The 19006-nt window shown below is 44.2% G+C and overlaps 1 protein-coding gene across 3 annotated transcripts in view; it reads right to left on the reverse strand.

Moving 5' to 3' along the window:
- AFF3 (ALF transcription elongation factor 3) overlaps positions 1–19006 on the reverse strand; it is a 667929-nt gene that overhangs the window by 623810 nt on the left and 25113 nt on the right. The gene's annotated exons all lie outside the window — the stretch shown is intronic.

Consider the following 19006-nt stretch of genomic DNA (forward strand, 5'->3'; position numbering starts at 1 on the left):
CCCGCGGTCCGCCCGCCCCCGAGCAGGCCGGGGTGCCCGGGGCAGGCCGGCGAGCGCGGGGAGAACAGAAGAGAGGCGACGGCCGAGCGGAGGGGGATGCTGAGACATTCCCGGCCTTTCGCATCTCTCCGCCTCGCGCCTCCGCCCGGCCCCACCCGTGGCTGCCCGGTCCTCACGCACTTCTTTGGAGAAACAAAATTCCCTTGACCTTGGTAGATGCTCCCTCGCGCGGTGATGAGACTCCAGACCTGGAGTGGGTGCTGGGAAATTCCCTGGCCGCCGAAGGCGCAGTGAGAGTTAACTGCAGCCTCTGCCAGCGCCGTAAACAATTTGTTTAAAATATCTGGAGTCAGTAAGTTAAGTGAAATCGAGGGGGTGGGAGAACCACTTCCAGCAGGTCCTGCTCGCAAGCTGCAGTTTGGCTTACACTGGGTTCCCACCATCCGCCAGCTGTCAATTCCCTGCAAACCAACCCCTTTCTTTTTCTTGCAAGAAGGGGAATAAGGCCTCTGGGTGTCGACTGCAAACTTCCCGCCCCTTCTCCTCTCTGGAAAGTGGCATTCGTCAGTTGGAAGGACGATAGAGTATCATTTTGGCTCCTTAAAAAATCAGCTTCTTATTATTTCCCTGATTTAAAAACAAACATTTCTACCCCCCACATAGGACAGCATCAGGGCCCTGTTTCTCCACAGCTGATCTAGAACCTCTCCTCCATCCCCTGGCTCCTCTCTCCTCTGGGCCACAGCTCAGGGAGCCTCACTCAGGAGAATTCCAGAGAATTCCTGGAGAGAGCAGCGCATAATAGAAAAACAAAGTTCTGTCTCACCGCTTGCACCAAACCTCCGGTTCCCTGCCATAAGTCAGGCCTTTACAGTCCTCTCCCCTTTGTTTCTCCTCCCACAAGAACTGCTGACTAGGTCCCCCCCGCCCCAATAGCTAGATCCTACCGTAGAAGTCACAGGAGGGCTCCAGAGCGCCGTCCTTAAGCCTAGGGGTCACCCTTCTCAACTCAACAGCCTCTGAATGTTGTTGTCATTGGTACTTGCCAGTCAAGATGATTCTGACTCGTGGTGACCCCACGTGTGCAGAGTAGAGCTGCACTCCATAGGGTTTTTCAGGATGTGACCTTCCAGAAGCAGGCCAGACCTGTCTTCCGAGGCGACTCGGGGGGGGGGGGGCTTGAACCTCCAACCTTTCAGCTAGTATTCCAGCTCTTAACCGTTTGTGCTACTTAAGGGTTAACAAGCTAAAATCTGGACATTTAGCAGAGGAAACGAGGAAACCCTATCAGGGGTTGAATTACAAAAATGTTCCACCGCCTGCCCCTTCAAAACGATAAATGAAGGCAGAGTGGGCGTAAACATAGTTGAGAAAACTGAATTGTTACTTTAGAGGTGGCCAACTCCCAGCCCCTGAAAACCTCCCTGGTTAATTGAGAGTAGTAACAAGACTACAGAAGAACAAAGAGAAAGTTAATATAGGAGTAAGCACAGGTGGGAAGGGCTGGCTTCCCAAATCCCAGGCTACTCTACAATGCATTTGGAGAGAAGAAAAAAAAATCTATCTTCATAATACCTTTTTAGCATAAGCCTTGCTTGCTAATGTTTGCTCTGGCAAAAGTGAGGTGCCTGAGACACTGAGACGGCACTCCCAGAAACAAAGGATCGGGGTGGAGGGTGGAGGACAGCGAGAACAGCCCCTCTCTGGAAGAACTGCAAGTTCCTCAGCCTGAAGGAGAAACGTGTCCTGTTCTTGTGCTCAGGGCTGCAGCCAGGAAGCTTCTCTCGAAAGGACACCTCCCTGCGGCTAATGAGGATCTGGCGTTCCTTCCCTTCCCTTCCCACCACATCTGTTTACATGGAGAAGGGCAGCTGAAGAACAAACAGAACTGTGTTTGCTGTGAGTCCCATACTGGCCTTGATGCTCAAGATACAGACTGGCTCTTACCAGGAGGCTGAAGATAAATAGACGGACCCACAAAAAGGAAGGAAAAGGCCCTCGTGGCATAGAGCTGATTGAGCAGTCTACTCACAAAAGAGCCTCTCCGTTACTGCCCACCTAGTAATGGGTGGATAAAGCCTTGAATTTAAACACGGTGCCCCTGTGCACATGTGAGAACACTGGAGCCTAAAGCAATGTCATGGTGCACGTTGTATACTGTTCTCCAGAAAGAGCTGTTATTTTCCGTTTGAGGCCTCTTGGACATGGGGGCAAGTGTCATGAATGCTTTTATTTCTAGCCTACGCTTTTGTGTATGGTACCCATTTGGAGAAGGGGAGCTTTTGAGGAAACCCAAATAATAGTTGTAGATTCCATTTTTACTACCATGTCGCGGCAATAAATCTAAATTAATAGTTTTTACAGCTAAAATAGAGAACAGTTAATGAGAGCCTTTATGTGGAGATCTTTTTATTATTGTTATTAACCTGGTTTCTTAAGATGTTCCCATTATCCTCCAGCTCCTGGGTACACCTACAAAAACAAATGCTTAATCTAGTTGTCAAAATTTTAAATCCTTAATAAAAAACAAAAGGGGCGGGGGCCAGGCTTGGACTTAGAGGGATTAGAATGTCAGAACTCAGAAGGTTTTTATAAAGGAGTAACCAAAAATGAGGAAACCCTAGTGGTATAGTGGTTAAGAGCTACGGCTGCTAACCAAAAGGTCAGCAGTTCAAATCCACCAGGCATTCCTTGGAAACCATATGGGACAGCACTACTCTGTCCTGTAGGGTCACTATGAATTGGAATTGACTTGACGGCACCAGATTACAGGTTAACCAAAAACAAAACAAAACTCATTGCTGTCGAATCAATTCAGACTCATAGCAACCCTATAGAACAGAGGAGAATGACCCCATAGGGTTTCCAAGGAGCGGTTGGTGGATTCGAACTGTTGACCTTTTGGTTAACAGCCTGAGCTCTTAACCACTGCGGCACCAGGGCTCATAAAGGAGTAAGAGACTACCTAAATTAAAACAAACAAACAAAAAAAGGTGGTTCCTATGAAGCTGATGTAGCTTTTGTGCTTATTAAAGACCCATGACTTGAGGGAGCTTTTCTCCTGAGACAGAGGCAGCAACGCCATGGCGAGCTGGGAGCAACCACCCAGCTCCTGAAAAGGCGGCCTCGGGGCAGGGGGCGGCTGAATGAGAGGGCTGCTCCTAGCTCAGGTTGGCTTGTTCAGGCTAAATAAATGAAAGAAAGGAATACAAAATGGACCCTGCTCAGTCTGGGCCAAGGGCCATGAGTGTGTTTAGCAAGGCCCCTACTCACATTCTGCCAACGTGGGACAGGAAGCCTCCTAAATAGACCAAGAAGCAAATCCGTGGTATCAAACTAAGGCCGCCTTCTAAATATGACTGGAAACATTGTGTGGCTTTATTCATGAATGCTTTATTCTGAAGACAGAGCTGCAACTCAGAGGTCACTTTTGTGACCAGGTGGGATTTTTCCTCTCTTTCTAATCCCCCCAGTTCCCCCAGAAAATGAGCTGGGCCAAAAGCCAACTCTGCAGATGGCCTTGCTGGAAGGTGGTGTGAGCCTCCTAAACCCTCCCAGCCCCTTCCTCCTGTCCCCGCCGTGGGGTGGGGGCTGCAGCGTTCTCTCCTGCCCCAGCAGCGCTGCAAGCCATCCCTCCGTTTCAGCTTCCTCCTCCAGAGGCTTCTTGGGTGTTTGTAACTGTCCAGGGGTTGGAGAATAAACCCTGTAGGCTTTCTGTTTGCACATTTCAGGCGAATACCTGGAGCTCCAGGACCAGAATGGGTTTTAAATCCACCCTGGAGCTCTAGGGTGTTCAGGCCTTTTCCTCACCACAGGTATCTCAGAGTGGTTCTTGCCTACGATCCGAGGTGCCTTTCTTTTTCTATTTTTTTTTTTTTTTCGTCATTCACCAGGTCCCGAGCAGATGGTGTGGCTGTGCTGGCTGTCATCAATCCTTCTATGTTTCCATGGAAACATGGGGCATAGGGACCATCTCTGCCTTGGGCTCTCTGACAGTCTCCTCTGGCGGAGAACTTCAGCACTCCAGCCCCCTTCCCCCCGCCCCTTGCCTGCTTGCCATGTTGGAGAGTTTGAGAACATTCTGTAGCCCAGCAAGAGGGTCGTTTCAGAGATCCATCTAAGGGCATGTTGTTTTTATTGTCAGGTGCCATGGAGTCGATTCCGACTCATAGAGATCCCACGTGACAGAGCAGAAGGTACCCTTAGGGGAATGCTCTACTCTTGGCTGTAATCTTTATGGGAGCAATCACCAGGTCTTTCTCCCACGAAGCTGCTACGTAGGTTTGAACAGCCAACCTTAGCCTAGCGCTTAACCGTTTGCACCACCAGGGCTCCTTATCTAAGGACATGCTCCCACAAATGATTGTGAAGGAGCTTGAAAAGTGAGGGAGGTAGAGAAGGGGAGCAATGTGGGTCTGGTGGCTGAGGCCTTTTGCGATGGTGATATACTGGGGCAGTCTATAGGTCCCTGTGTGGCACAAACAGTTTGGGTACAGCTACTAATGGAAAGGTTGGCGGTTTGAGCCCACCCAGCAGTGCTGCAGAAGACAGGCCTGGTGATCTGCTTCCATAAAGACTACAGCCAAGAAAACCTGATGGAGCTCCGTAACACATGGAGTCATCATGAGTCAGAACTGACTCAACAGCAATGGGTTTGGTTTTTTGGTTTTGGCCTCCTTGGCCAACTTCCATAATGGCTGATTGTTGCTCAGATGTGAAAAGGGATGCCCTGAGCTTGTCTGCTCATCAGGCAAAAGGTGCTCACTGAGCATACGTCAGTGACTGACATTTTACGCTTTGCTGACATTCCACCCTCTGTGTTCACTCTTCAGGTGGCTTTTGTGTGTGTGTGTGTGTGTGTGTGTGTGTGTGCGCAAAACTAGGTTTTTCCCTCAGGAATGCACCTTCCTCAAAGTTTCCAGCTTCCTCCGGCCTGCATAATTCACTTATACAGCTGCGAAGACATTAATTAGATTCAGAAGTCTGTGGAAACAGCAGAGCTGAGCAGGGTCAGAGGACAGGGAGGGCAGAGAAAACAGAGGGGGAAATGACCCCTGGGAGAGGGTAAGGAAGTGGGAGGAAGTTTTCATGCCATTTGAGTACCAAGGAAGGCAAAGATAATTTTGCAATATGGCCAACAACCCTACTACCATTGTTTAGAAAATTAAAGAATTATCACATTAAAAAAAAAAAAAAAAAAACCAAACCCGTTGTCTTTGAGTCGATTCCAACTCATAGCGACCCTATAGGACAGAGTAGAACACCCACAGAGTTTCCAAGGAGCGCCTGGCAGATTTGAACTGCTGACTCTTTGGTTAGCAGCTGTAACACTTAACCACTACACCACCAGGGTTTCCTATCACATTAAAGCAACCCTAAAAAAAAAAAAAAATGTTGGCTTGGCATGAGGATCCTGTTCATGTTATGCTGTTGTTATCAGTTGCTCCTTGTACCATTAGGCCCACAAATTAAACTGAAACAAAAACCTGGTGTATGAAGCGTACCACGTGTATAAAAAGAAAAGGAAGCAAAGCAAGCAAGCATGCTCAACATGAAAATGCAGCTGGAAAAGTCATGGGCTAGTCATAAAAGCAGATCAGGAACATGTTTCTTATCACAGATCATGTATTCTGTACCATGCTGATGCCACCCCCCTTTTTTTTAGGGGTAATCCCATTATTTTATGATATGAAGATTCCTTGGTGCTGGTAACAAGAACTAACCATCCTGACTTAAAACTTAACACCACCCCTGGCTCTTTGTAGTGCTTCTTCAAGACGTGCCTGGCTCTTGGTGCAAGGTTCAAGGACTCTGAGCCTGCTGAGAATAGGAAATAACCAATGGCAACAATAGCAAACATTTCTGTACTACTATGTACTGGATATTGTTTCAAGTATTAGTTCCGTTTACTCCCCTCCAAGACCATAGGAGGTGTGTTACTATTGTTTTTATTTCGCAGGTGACTAAGCTAAGAAATATACAGGTATCATAAACTAATGCATGGCAGACCTGGGACTGGATCACCTCCCATAACTGTTGCATTTGAAATTTCTCATGCCCACAGGTGCTTAAATAATGAATGTAATGCAGACGCAGGCACAAGGCCAGAAAGAACCCACTCCTTCCCATTTTCCTTCCTCAGTTTTGACCCCACGGCTCTGCCATACACACTCCTGGAGTGAAGCGTACATTCTCTCTGGACATCGGGGTCCTCCTTTGCAAAATGAGAAGGCTTGACTGGATGCTTTTTGTCTCTGACAGTTCTAAAATGTTATAGTTCTGTTTTCAGTTGTCCTTCCTGAGCCCTGCCAGACAGGAATCCCTGGAGGATGTCAGGCACTCCATAAACTTCTTGTAGGACCTCCTTCTTGGCTGAAATGAATCTCAAGATGCTGATTTTCTGAAGAAGAGTGGTGTGCTGTCTGTTAAGTGTTACAGACAGAAAGACCAAGGAGAAGGAGACTTAGGTCTGGGTAGACACGTTGGAAAGAAGTCACAACAGGACTGTGGGTGCCAGGCCCTTTCCTCTGTGGCACCGGAGAGCATTCAAGCATGAGGTTGCTGATCTCCATGAAGCCCCGGGAGGACACTAAAGTTATAAGGGGAGCAACCTTGGCTTACAGCCAGGAGACAGAGAATTTCAAAATTATATCTCAATGGGTTAAAAATTGAGAGAATAAGGGCAGTACTGTAAGACCCTCACAAAGTCCTTCAGGTTGAGGTATCTCCCACAGCTTAGAGTCCACACTGGACATCCTCGAGGCAAGGAAAAGAAGATACAGAGAGAAGAGCCTTCCTCATCAGGAGCTTGAGACAATTTATGGCAGACACTGTGGGTTGCCTATCCAATACCCATCCCCCTCTTGCTCGGTAATGAAACCTAAGTTTTCTTTGGGAAAGCAATGAGCTCCGCTGGGAGAACAGTATTTTCCAGTCTCTCTTGTAGCAAGAGTTGGACACGTGACACAGTTTGGGGGCAAGGAGACATAAATTTAAGTCAACTGGAATTCCGAGGAGAGTTTTGCTTGCCTGGATTAGGCACCACCCCTTCCTCTAGGTCATTTCCTCCTCCTTCCTGTCCAGAATGCAATCAAAGGGCTGAGGTGGAGCTGCCATCTTGGACTGTGAGGCCAAGAGCCACAAACTAAAGTTGGTTGAACTGGAGTTAAAAGGAGGCTAGGTCCCGATAACTTCTTCACATAATTGCACCATCTTTGAACTAACTACCTAGCTGTGGACTCTGGGAGATAAAATAAGACACTGTTTGGCTCAACCACTGCAGTCATGTTTGATTGTTACAGCTAAACTGAATCCTAGCTTATAGAGGTCACCCCTCCCCCTTACGCCCTACCCATAGCCTCACACAGCAGTGAGTCCTTCCTGATTTCTTAGCCTATGTCTCCCAAGCAGGGGCGGCACTGCCAGAAGGACTAAGTGTGGTTTTGAAAAGCCAGTGTTCAATTCCTTAGATGTAATCTTGTATTCTGGGTTCACTCCAGTCCTAAGAAAATCCATGTCCAGTTGTCCAAAGACTGGTTAATCTGGCTCCTATGTTTTTTGAGTATTCCATATAAATAATTGTTTCTTTGTTTGCATGTTATTTGTTAACTTGGTTACATTACTCTTACGTCCTCAAAGGAATACTAAAGATTTCATTTCTGGAAAATGGTGTAGGAATAATAACAGCCGTTCTTTCTTGTGTCCTCACCACATACACAAAAAAATGCGTGTTGCAGACCCCGTCATTGTTTCTACCGGTAAACTAATTACCACTGTATGACGCTGGTTTACTTCAGAAGGAGTTTAGAAAAACAACTAATTAAGTAGAGTATTTTGAAATATAAACTGCATTACAGGATTAGAAACCCTATAATAAAATCACAGAAGATTAAAAGTCAGGAGAAACCGTAGAGACTGTCTTCATCAAACCTCTTACATGATACAAGGATTTCCTCCCTACTAGCCCTGGTATGTTCAGCCTCCACGTGAACATTTCTAACGGTAGGTAGCTCTCTTCCTCCGAAGGATTCCTATTGCCTTCTCAAGAGCTCAGCTCTGACTAGAATAGCCCTCTTCCTTATATTTATGAATGTCGAATTGATTGTCCTGTAACTAGCTTATTGCTATCTGGAGACCTTGTGGCACAGTGGTTAAGAGCTCTGGCTGCTAACCAAAGGGTGGGCAGTTTGAAGCCACCAGCGGCTGCTTGGAAACCCTATGGGGCAGTTTTACTCTGTCCTGTAGGGTCGCTATGGGTCGGAATCAACTTGACAGCAAGGGGTGTGTGTGGTCTGGTGTTTTTGGCATCTTGCTAGCTTGCAGTAAGCACTTAATTAGAGCTCACTTTCACCAAATTCCATCTATGGGTCCTCCCTGTTTTGAGACTGTGGGCTCAAACAATTTGCTTAGCACCTTGTTCAGCTGGGAGAATGCACAGATGAGAACATGGGCAGAGGGGTGAGAGAAACCACATGTTCTTCCAACTGGTAGTTGGTTTCTTGCAAGAACCAATCAGTTGCCATCGAGTAGATTCTGACTCATGGCAGCCCCCTGCATGCTGGAATGGAGCTGTGCCCTATTTTCAGAAGTAGATGGTCAGACCTATCTTCCAAGGCATCCCCAGGTGTACTCAAACCTAGAATCTTTCAGTTAGCAGCTGAGTATATTAACTGTCTGCACCACCCAGGGACCCTTCTTGGAAGAAGGGAGCTTCAAAAAAGAAATTGGAGCTGGTCATAGGGAGGAAAATAGCTACCAAACGCAAGGGATGCTGGGGACTCCTGGAGAGAAAGATACTTCCCTGCTGATTCACAGTACAATGGGATGTCGAAAACAGGAGCCCAAGATCATGGGAAGAGGATGAGAGTGATTTCAGTAAGAATTTGGCTGCTAACCAAAAGGCTGGCAGTTCGAATCCACCAGGCACTCCTTGGAAGCTCTACGGGGCGGTTCTACTCTGTCCTGTAGGGTCTCTATGAGTCGGAATTGACTCAGTGGCAATGGGTTTGGTGTTTTTTTTTTTTTTAAGGTATAAGATTAAGGGTCTGGCCCACCCTTCATGAACAAGAGCAACTCTTTCCAGTGCTTTTTCAAAGCTCCAGCTCTCCTGTGAGGCTTATTATAATTCTATATACTTGGCACAGTTAGATTTTTATGAATTTAGCATTACTTTCTGTCACTCTCTAGACAATGGTATGAGGTTTATTACAACATAAAGGGAAATTTACTCTGTTGGGCCTGAGTGTCAGCCCAGATCCACCTGCCGTCAGCTTTGTCACCCTCCATGGAATGGAGCTCCATCAGGGATGAAGTCATCGAGGACACCTGTACAACCCCAGCCCTCAGGGCCAGGCCCCAAGAGGACAATGTCAGAGATCACGGAAGTCACATCCGATATTTATTTACGGAACAAACATTGTGGACCTCCTAGCACACACCAGTCAGTGGGTTAAGAAATGAGACAAGGAAGAAGTAAAAAATCCAAAAGATCAGACTAAGGGATAACGCAGGTATATCTTCATTCACTTCCAAACCAGAAAACCGAACCCATTGCCCTTGAGTTGATCCCACTCATAGCGACCCCAGGACAGAGTAGAACTGCCCCGACAGGGTGTGCAAGGAGAACTGCCCCGACAGGGTGTGCAAGGAGCGACTGCCCCAATAGGGTGTGCAAGGAGAACTGCCCCGACAGGGTGTGCAAGGAGCGACTGCCCCGATAGGGTGTGCAAGGAGAACTGCCCCGACAGGGTGTGCAAGGAGCGACTGGTAGACTTGAACCACCAACCTTTTGGTTAGCAGCCGAGCTCTTAACCACTGCGCCACCAGGGCTTAACCAAAAAATGAAACCCATTGCCGTCGAGTCAATTCCGACTCATAGCGACCCTATAGGACAGAGTAGAACTGGTCCCATAGAGTTTCCAAGGAGCGCCTGGTAGATTTGAACTGCCGACCTTTTGGTTAGCAGCTGTAGCACTTAACCGCTGGGCCACCAGGCTTTCCCACCAGGGCTTACTGAGTCTTAAATTTAACAAGTATTTATTGAGTGCGTTCTGCGCTCCGAGCTGCACCAGCCATGGAGCCTACCACTGCAAGTGAAGCAGACGTGGTCCCGGCCTCGCCGAGGAGGGGTACAGATTATGGTATTATGTGATTAGTGCTAGGATGAAGGACGTGCGGGTGTTTACTGTCTAGATCTTTCCGGAAAGAATGACTGGCTTCTACTCCTTTTCAAGACCTGACATCTTCAGAATAAGGCTGTGGGTGCCATAGCCATAATGTGTTACCTGCTACGACAGGGCAGTGTCTACAGAGCTATGGGAGCAAGAGGAGTGGGCAGCGACTCAGCCTGTGGCACCCTTAGTGGGCAAAATACAGAAGCTAGCATTTGTGTTGGGTCTAAGAAAATGAGTGCTAGAGTGGCAGTGGGGTGGCAGCTTTGGAAGAGCATCCAGACAGAAGGAAAACTCATGATAAACACAGAGGCCAGAAGACGCGTGTCGTGTTCCAATAACAGGGACAGCTCAACGTGGTTGAAACATTGCCTTGCCGGCGTTGGTTTGTAGAAGTCAGTGGGTCAAGTGTGGGGCTGGAGAAGGAGCAGAATGAAGGAGGAAGGAAAAAGCACCAAAGCCTGGTCAAAAGATTGTGAAGAACCTTGTTTAGCTATTACAAAAATCATTTTCAGTGAGCCGGAAACAAACATTAGAGATTTAGTAAACCAGCAACTGAACATCCAGCTGCCAAACCCAAGGGGACAACTCAGAGTTGAAAAGAGGAAATGGATTCTGAGAAGCCGGAGAGGCTATTTCACAGAGCATTCAACCCAGAGGCTTTTTTTATTTTATTTTTTTAACTCAAGCAAGCCTATAACCCCTTCTTGTGGCACGGTGCTGGCCACATAACCTGTGGGACCCAGAGCAACATGAAAATGTGGAGCTCGTGGTCATAAATGGTTAAGAATTTCAACATCGTGAGAGCAGAGCATCAAACCAAGCACCTTCTAAGCTCAAGTTCTAAGGTCGGGGCCCTGAACAGCAGCACAGGTCACAGGCCCACGCAGCTGGCCCTGCCTCAGCGGCCTCCGGAACGTCACTGCGCTGCCAGGCTGTTTGGCTAACAGAGCAGGTGGGAGCTGGCTCCTTGGACCCTGGGGTCTGCAGGAACTGCTTCAGCTGTTACAGCACAGTGTTGATCTCATACAGCCTGCATCCTGCCAAGCCCTGGCCCTTGAGTTCATTCCAGAATGAAAAGGTCCTTTTTGTTCTACTCTGCTAGCAGCTGGGTTAGCTTTCTAATAAACTGTATTGGCAACTAGAGCCTGTTGTTTTTAAGATGATCTTGGCTATTCCTACCCCTTTGCTTTTCTTGATCATTTTAGAATCAGCTTTTCAAGTTACACACGCACACACACACACACACACAAAAGAAAACCTATTGACATTTTGACTGGAATTGCTTAAATATATGGATCAGTTTGGGAAGAACTGACCTGTCAACAATATTGAGTTTTCCGATACCTGAACATAGTATATCCATCCATTTATTTAGATTTACTTCTATTTATATCAATAATGTTTAATATTTTTCTGTGTAGAAAGCTTGTATATCATCTGTTAGATTTCCACCCTAAGTGTTGACTGATCTGTTCATTCTGATAATTTTTATTTTTATTTTCTGTGTTCACAATAATACCATCTGTGAATAGTGACTGGTGTTTTTTGTTTTTTTTTTTCTAATCCTTACACCTTTATTGATGTTCTTAACTTGTCAGCGAGAACTTCGAGCCCTATGTTGGCTAAAGTGGCAAAGGTGGGCATCCTTGTCTTCTCATCTCAAAAATGTTGGGAATTTTTTGTAGACCCTTTATCAGATTAAGAAATTCCCCATCTATCCCAAAATTATTAGCCTTCTATCTATTCATTCGTTTATTTATTATCATGAATTGATGCTGAATTTTTTAAATTTATGACCTGCTGAGGTGATTATATTATTTGACTCCCTTTTTCTATTAATGATAAATGTGGTGGCTAATGATTAATTTTCAAAAGTTAAACTAGCATTGTACTCCTGCAATACACACAGCGTGGTGGTGATAAATTACTTTTTTTTTTCTTTATATATCCTACAGGGTCGCTATGAGTCAGAATCGACTCGATGGCACTGAGTTTGGTTTGGTTTTCATTGTTATATATCTATTGTTAGATTCAACTTACTACTTTTTAAGGATTTATCATCCATAAGATTGGCCTCATAATAAGTCTAATTTTCCTATTTTGAAGTCACTTTGTCAGCTTTGCTAAGAAAGTTTTGCCATTTCTTGAGGACAAGTTGGGGGGTTTTAACCCTTTTTTTAAATTCTCTAGAAAAGTTTTTGTAAAATTGGCATTATTTCTTCTTTAAAAATTTAGTAGCACTCACCAGTAAAGCTATCTGAGCCTGAAGTTTTTTGAAGGAAAATTTTAAATTACGAATTCAATTTTTCAATAGTTTTCTCTCAATTTTGGCAAGTTATATTTTTCTACAAATATATCCAGGTCAACAAAATTTTCAAATTGATTGCCATAAGCTAATATTCCTTCATATATGCAGGATCTGTACTTACCATTTTTCATTCCTTGCATTGCTTTTTAGAGCTCTTTCCTCCTCCCTGTTCTCTTGTTTGATATCAATCACACCAGGACTTAAACAACTTTATCATTATTTTCAAAGAATCACTACTGGCTTTTTTGATCTTCGCTGGTATATATCTGTTTTCTACTTCCTTCATTTCTGCTCTCATCTTTATCATTTCTTTTATTCTAATTATTTGGCTTTGATCTGCTGTTCTTTTTCTAATTTTTTGTATTGGATGCTTGGCTCATTGATATTCATCCTTCCTTCTTTTTTAGTATATACATTTACTGCTACACCTTTTCCTTTAAGCACAGCTTTAGCTATATTCTGCATGTTTTGGTATATAGAATTTTCATTATCATTCAGTTCAAAATATTTTCTAATTTCCAGTGTTCTTTCTTTCAGTAATCATTTAACACTGCATTTCTTAATTTCCAAATGTGTTGTTGATGTTGCTAGGTGCCTTTGAGTCAGTTCTGACTCACACCAACCTTATGTGCAACAGAACAAAACACCGCCTGGTCCTGTGCCATCCTCAAAATCATTGCTGTGCTTGAGCCCATTGTTGCAGCCACTTTGTCAATCTATCTTTTTGAGGGCCTTCCTCTTTTTTGCTGACGCTCCATTCACCAAGTATGATAGATATCCTTCTCCAGAGACTGGTCTCTCCTGACAACATGTCCAAAGTACATGAGACATAGTCTCGACATCCTTGCTTCTAAGAAGCATTCTGGATGTACTTCTTCCGAGACAGATTTGTTCATTCTTTAGGCAGTCCATGGTATATTCAGTATTCTTCACCAACACCACCATTCAAAGGCATCAGCTCTTCTTCAGTCTTCGTTGCTCATCATCTGCATCTGCTTTCACATGCATATGAGGCAATCGAAAACACCATGGCTTGGATCAGGTGCACCTTAGTCTTCAAGGTGACACCTTTGCTCTTTAATACTTTAAAGATGTCTTTTGCAATCGATTTACCCAATGCAATGTGTCTTTTGATTTCTTGACTGCTGCTTCTGTGGGTATTGACTGTGGATCCGAATAAAATAAAATCCTTGACAACTTCAATCTTTTCTCCATTTATCATAATGTTGCTCACTGGTCCAGTTGTAGGACTTTTGTTTTCTCTATGTTGAGTCGTAATCCAGACTGAAGGCTGTGGTCTTTGACCTGCATCAGTAAGTGCTTCAAGTCCTCTTCACTTTCAGCAAGCAAGGTTGTGTCATCTGCATAACACAGGTTGTTAATGAGTCTTCCTCCAATCCTGATGCCACATTCTTCTTCACATAGTCCAGATTCTCTGATTATTTGCTCAGCACACAGGTTGAATAAGTGTGGTGAAAAGATACAACCTTGACGCACACCTTTCCTGACTTTAAACCATGCACTATCCCCTCATTCTGTTTGAATGACTGCCTCTTGATCTATGTTCACGTTCCTCAGGAACACAAATAAGTGTTCTGGAATTCCCATTCTTTGCAATGCTATCCATAATTTGTTATGATTCACACAGTTGAATGCCTTTGCATAGTCAATAAAACACAGGCATTCAACTGTGTGGATCCATCTGACATCAGCAACAATATCCCTTCTTTCATGTCCTCTTCTGAATCCAACTTGTATTTCTGGCAGTTCCCTGTCAATGTACTGTTGCAACCACTTTTGAATTATCTTCAGCAAAATTAACTGGAAGAACAGTTAATACAACTATTATTCAAATTTATGCACCAACCACTAATGCCAAATTTGAAGACTTTTACCAACTTCTGTCTTCTGAAATTGATCAAATATGGAATTAAGACATATTGATAATTACTGGTGATTGGAATGTGAAAGATGGAAACAAAGAAGAAGGATCCGTAGTTGGCCTTGGTGACAGAAAAATTGCTGGAGATCACATAAGAGAATTTTGCAAGTCCAACTACTTATTCACTGCAAATACCTTCATTCAACAACACAGGCAACTATACATGTGAACTTCACCAGATGGAACACACAGGAGTCAAACTGACTACATCTGTGGGAAGAGACAATGGAGACGCTCAATATCATCAGTCAGAACAAGGCCAGAGGCTGACTGAGGATCAGACCATCAATTGCTCATATGCAAGTTCACGTTAAATCTGAAGAAAAGTCAAACAAGTCCATGAAAGTGAAGCACGATCTTGAGTATATCCCACCTGAATTTAAAGACCACCTCAAGAATAGATTTGAAGCACTGAACACTAATGACCAAAGACCAGACGAGTTGTGGAATGAAATCAAGGACATTATACATAAAGAAAGCAAAAGGTAATTAAAAAGACAGGAAAGAAAGAAAAGACTAAAATGGATGTCCGAAGAGACTCTGAAACTTGCTCTTGAATGTAGAGCAGCTAAAATGAACGGAAACGATGAAGTAAAAGGGCTGAACAAAAGATTTCAAAGGGCGCCTTGGTAATGCAAAGTAAAGTATTAAAATGATATGTGCAAAGACCTGGAGTTAGAAAACGAAAAGGAAAGAATACTCTTGGTATTTCTCAAGCTGAAAGAACTGAAGTAAAAATTCAAGCCTCGAGTTGTAATATTGAAGAATTCTATTGGCAAAATATTAAATGATGCAGGGAGCATCAAAAGAAGATGGAAGAAATATACTAAGTCACTGTACCAAAAAGGATTGGTCGACATTCAACCATTTCAGGAGGTAGCATATGATCAAGAACCGATGGTACTGAAGGAAGAAGTTCAATCTGCACTGAAGGCATTGTTGAAAACGAGCCTCCAGGAATTGATGGACTTTCAACTGAGATGTTTCAACAAATGGTTGCAGCCCTGGAGGTAACCACTTGTCTATGCCAAGAAATTTGGAAGACAGCTATCTGGCCAACCAACTGGAAGAGATCCATATTTGTGCCCATTCCAGAGAAAGGTAATCCAACAGAATTTGGAAAATATCGAGCAATATAGTTAATATCAGATGCAAGTAAAATTTTGCTGAAGATAATTCAAAAGAGGTTGCTGAAATATTTCTACTAGCTATATAATTTTAGACAAGTTATTAAACTTTCTAATCCTCACTTGCCTCATTGGGAAAATGGCGATAACGGTTATAGCTCCTTTTTGTTGAAGAATAAATGAAATAGTATTACAAAGGATATTATTCACTGTTGGCATCTAGTATAAGTACTCAACAAATGGCAACTATTTTTATTTGATATGAACCATTTGTTGTTGCTGTTATTTGATGCAGTCGAGTTGGTTTTGACTCATAGCGACCCTATGTACAACACAACGAAACACTGCCCAGTCCTATGCCATGCCCACAATAGTTGTTATGCTTGAGCTCATTGTTGCACCCACTGTGTTAATCCATCTCATTGAGAGTCTTTCTCTTTTTTGTTGACCCTGTACCATTTTAATTAATAACGTTTGTCAAAGGTAACCATTTCAGATTTAAAATAGTATTATGAGATTTCTTCTGATGACCTATTTCATGAGGGAAGTTTCAGGTAATGACTTCGGGGTCCTGGCAGGGACAGATTACCCAATAAGCAAGGTACGCATGGGTTTACTTGTGCTGACTTGAAAAACAGGTGAAATTGTGCACTACAGACTAGTAAGTAAGCACAAGTAAGCCTTTGGGTACCTTGCTTGCTGTAAACCTGTACGTACCTTGCTTACTGGTTAATCCACCCCTGGGTCCTGGCTATATGAGCTTTGTAACTTTTCCATACACAAATCTCAGCAAGTTTTATGCTGTATAACTCAGGGACCTAGTGGAATGCTTCCTGACACACTGGGGTCAACTACCAACTCTACCTAAGGAAAAGTCTGGCTTAGCCTACAGATAGCCTTACAGTTTATCTCCACAGAGAGATGGATGAGACCCCTGATTATGTGTCTCAGTTTCTATATTTGCCCCAATTGACTGAATGTCCCTAATGTTGTTATTGTGGTTAGCGGCTATCAAGTCGGCCCCTGACTCACGGTGACTCCACGCACAACGAACAAAACTCAGCCAGGTCCTGCACTATCCCCATTGCTGGGTTATGGATTGGACCATTTTCATCCACAGTGTTTTCTTTGACTTATTTTTGAAGGCAGATCACCAGGACTTCTCGTCTGTCTTAGTCTGGCAGCATGCTGAACCCTGTTCAGCATCACCGCGGTGCCCCTAATAACTCTCTCTTAACCCACAGGTAAGACCAAAGGTGCACAAAGACAAAGTCCCTGTGATTATGCTCAGGGGTTCCATTATTAGAGCTCTCTTTTAAACCGTGTGGCCCTGTTTACCTGTCTGGAAACTATTCGCTCTATCAGGAGGCCATTCCTGCCAATCTAACTGTTGGGCTTTTGAAAGATGCAGGTTCATTTAAACATCAATAACTAGGAGTCTTGACCTCATGCTGCTTAATTCCTAACCTGATCTTGACTCAGAGTCAAAATCCTGCTAAAAGTCAATAAAAGCAGCAAACAATGTTATGCTACTCTTGACAGACTTTGTAAAACAATGAGAGAGTATAACAATAGTTAAGTATGGCTTAGTAGTATTGAGTGTTTATAGTGTGATAGGTAAATTGCACAGATTACCTCATTTGATCCCTTAACAACCAAACGCACTGTCATTACCCTTATTTTACAGTCAGAATGGACTCAATGGCGACGGGTTTGGGTTTTCTTTTTCTTAAACTGCAGTTTTCAGGGCCAAACTGTTTAACCCTAGGCCACAAACCAGTGTGACATACAACAGGATTCAAGTCAGCCACTTGTGGTGTCTGTGTGTTACCCGTGTAGATTAAACTGAGGAACTCAGACCCTCAGCTTATTGTGGAGGAAGCTGTTAGAACGTTTTCAAGAAAAGCTCAGCAAATTAATAAGTCTGTAGGAAACCCTGGTGGCATAGAGGTTAAGTGCTATGGCTGCTAACCAAAGGGCTGGCAGTTTGAATCCACCGGGCGCTCCTTGGAAACTCTATGGGGCAGTTCTACTCTGTCCTATAGGGTCGCTATGAGTTGGAATCTACTCGACAGCGCTGGGTTTGCGTTGGGTAGTTACTCTACAGAATTGCTCCGTTAGAATGGGGTAGGTTATGCTCTTAAAGACTACCCTGACAGAGATGAAGCCTGAAGACCTAATTAAAAATAAAAACAGCTTGGCAAAGATCAAAACCAACTCATCAGAACAGACAGAGCAAGAACGGCCTGGCAGCAGAAGGGTTTCATCTGGGCATTTAAGCAACGGTGTTTAATAAATAATCCAGAAAAGGAAGCATTATCAGACCTTGAGGAGAAGCTTCTTAGAGAAACTTGAAAAACAAAAAACCAAACCCATTGCCATTGAGTAGATTCCGACTCTTAGTGACCCTATAGGACAGAGTAGAAATACCCCATAGTGTTTCCAAGGAGTCGCTGATGGATTTGAACTGCCAACCTTTTGCTTAGCAGCTGAGCTCTTAACCACTGTGCTGCCAATGAAAGGCAACACTCCTGGAAGAATTGTTGTCATTGTTGTTAGGTGCCGTCAAGTTGATTCCGAATCCTAGTGCCCCATGCAACAGAGTAGACCTGTCCCCTAGGGTTCTCTTGAATAAGCCTGTGATAAAGTTACTTTCTAGGCACAGCTGGAATGTGTGTTTCATCGAGCTCTGAATAGACACATTCAGTGGGTAACCCTGTCACAGAATCTGCCACCATCGATGACTCTAACAGCCCTACCTAATGCCTCCCACAGAGGTCATTGTATCTGAGGACCATTTCTGAAGGTAAAATGAAATTATAACAAGGTAAAAATTGGGCAAGTTACTGCTGTCTTGCCTACTTAGACAAGGTTTTATTTTTGTTTGCTCTCCCTGTAAGTAGTTACCGAAACAGAAGCCTGACGCCTGCAGGATGAGGCTCACACTTACCCAAAATCACTCTAGTTACTCTCAGAAATCTGAGGGTAGGAAATGAAGAGGGGAACTACCTTCTAGAGGCAATTGAAATGGAGCTTTGGAAGATGGTCATGATATGGAGGGGTCCTTCACTCCACCTCAGCCTTTTAACTTCATCTTACCAGCCTAAGTATGGACAGAACTGGATTAGACCAAAACCAAACCAGCTGTCTTCACATCGGACTCACAGTTCCGCTGTGTGTTACAGAGTAGAACTGCGCCCCATAGAGTTTTCAAGGCTATGATTTTTTGGAAACAGATCACCACGCCTTTCTTCCAGGTGCCTCTGGGTGGATTTAAACCGCCAAACTTTCCGTTAGTAGTTGAGCCACCCAGGGTCAGAACTAGATTACGACTGCCAATGTGAAGGTTTACGTGTGAAGGTGAAATGGTCCAAAGATGGTGACAATAAAGGAAGAATAGCTACAGTTTACAGAAGATGCTTCTCACAGTGAAGACAGGTAAGTGAAGCTCCCTCGT

This window comes from Loxodonta africana, chromosome 15 (assembly GCF_030014295.1).
Source record: "Loxodonta africana isolate mLoxAfr1 chromosome 15, mLoxAfr1.hap2, whole genome shotgun sequence".
Classification (NCBI taxonomy): domain Eukaryota; kingdom Metazoa; phylum Chordata; class Mammalia; order Proboscidea; family Elephantidae; genus Loxodonta; species Loxodonta africana.